A 2,288-nucleotide genomic window follows, 5' to 3' on the forward strand; every position below is an offset into this window, starting at 1 on the left:
TCACCCCAACACATTTAATGTAAAAATAAAACTATTATAAAATAAAGTTATTGAAATGTTTGAAATGACTCTCTAAAAAACACGAAGAATATAAAGCAAAGGAAGTGACAACAGCGTGTTGCTGGCATAGGGACTGGGAGCTCTGCGGCGGAGCAGAAGACAGCCTCCAGAAGTACTATGCACAATTGGTATTCATTGTACCAGACGTGGGGGGTGGGTCGTTAATGGATCCGTGGGGAGAAAGGAGAGCAAAATCAAAGAATGGTGCCTGGGCTAATTGCTCAGCTGTAGGGAACACAGCAAATGGGGCTGAGCCCTGGCTCAAACCATTCCAAAAAGCCGTTTTAGATGGCTTACGTCAGAAGGAGGAAAAGCAATACTTTGAGAAGATATATAGGCTACTAGCTACCTTAGCTCGGGGTAGGGAAGGATTTCTTAAACAAAACGAAATAGACAAATAATTAATTAATGTGACTACATTAAACATAGGAAGTTCTGTTCATGAAAAGATATAAGGGAAAGATAAGCCCAAAACTAGAAGATATTTGCAAGATATGCAACTGACAGACTAGTATACAGAATATATAAAGAATTCCCACGTGTCATAAGAAAAACACAGACAAGTATATTAGAATGAGCAAAAGAGATGCATACGTCTTCCACTGAAGGGGAAAAATAAATGGGCAATAAATATATGAAAAGATGTTCAGTAATAATAATAAGAAGAAGGTAAATTAATTCAATCTTTTTTGGAAAGCCGCTTGCCATTACTGTGTGAAGTTGACCATTCTTGTATTTTACGACCCCACAATGAACTCTTGAGACACAAGCAGGAATATTCATGGCAGCCCTCTTTCAAACAACCCCCGCCCCCCGACACACAAATGCGAACACCCAGAGATCAGCAGGCTCATCCGCCGATTGTAGCACAATGGTGAAACGCACGTGCAGACGTGAAGGACTTTTAGGAACGTAGTGGAATGAAAAAAGCAAGTCTTGGAAGATGTGGTCCTACTCTTACAAAGTTCAGGAACTATTGTCAATTCATGGTTGTTGGCACCGATCCCGACCGGAATCCCCAGCTTGAGGTGTGGAGAAGAAATTTTAGTGCAGAACAGCTTGGCTGTGATACAGCCCGGCTGTGAGGCAGCGCCGGGGCCAAGGCCTCTCTCCTGGTAGACAGCCCTGCTCTGCTCCTGGGCGGTCCGCTCCACACCGGCCTGCTTTGCCCTGCACTGGTCTGCTCTGCCAAGATATCGTCGCTGGGTCGGGACCCACTCTCAAAGCCAGAGCGGAGCTGGCTCAAAGGGACCTGATCCCTGCTTGGTCTGTCCTCATGTAAATGAGGCCCCCAAATCCTCTGTTTGATTGGTTCAAAAGGCATTGTCCTGATTGGTCAGAATAGAGCTGCTCTGGTTGTTGGGAGTTATTGGGTGGGGAGAGCCTCCCTGCTATTGGTTGAAACGGGATCCCAGGACTCCACTGTGAGGGCTGGGCCAGATGGCAGAGACACAGTGCGGGCGGGCGGGTCAGTGCAGGCTTCCCCCTGCAGCGCAGTTTGCGTGAGGGGCTCCTGTGTAGAAATGGCTGCTAGGCTCTGTTTTTAAAAATTTGAGCCCAGTTAGCCACCTGAAGCCCTTTGTACTAAGTGTCTTCTTTCTCAGGGTTCACCCTATGAAAAAAAAAATAGCAAACACAAAATTCGGAGTAGAGGTACTTCTGGGAGGAAGGGAGAGAGGGAAGGCACTGGGAGGAAGACACAGACGAATGGCTGGTAATGTCTTCTAGCAGGGTTGAGTGGTGGGTTCACAACTGTTTGTTATATTATACTTTGTAGCTTACATATAGTTACACGTATTCTTTCTGTGTCTCACATATGACTTTAAAGATACGATACAGATTAAACATTTAAAAGTTGACTTCCACGGGAGATTCATATTATCCAGTTTTCAGAACTTTGGCTTTATTTTGTTATTATTATTTGAATGAATTGTTTTGATCTATTCTGTTAAGAGACCATTGGCTCCCTCCCTACCTTGGGTCACTTCACACATTTGTGACAATGGTCAATTCTTCCTCTCCTGACTCCAGAAGGGGCACAGCAGGAGTGAGAAGTGGCATTTCCCTTCTCTGCAGTGATTGGGCGATGCCAGTATTTCTGAGAGGGAGTGAATTCCCGTTTTTTGTTGCGCCCAAGACTGCCACGGGACCTCAGTGCTTGCTCTTCTGGCCAAGGAATGTGATGGGAGAGGGGCTTTCCTGAAAATCAGCAGGACCAGACTGTGGAC

This window comes from Desmodus rotundus, chromosome 3 (assembly GCF_022682495.2).
Source record: "Desmodus rotundus isolate HL8 chromosome 3, HLdesRot8A.1, whole genome shotgun sequence".
Lineage (NCBI taxonomy): Eukaryota > Metazoa > Chordata > Mammalia > Chiroptera > Phyllostomidae > Desmodus > Desmodus rotundus.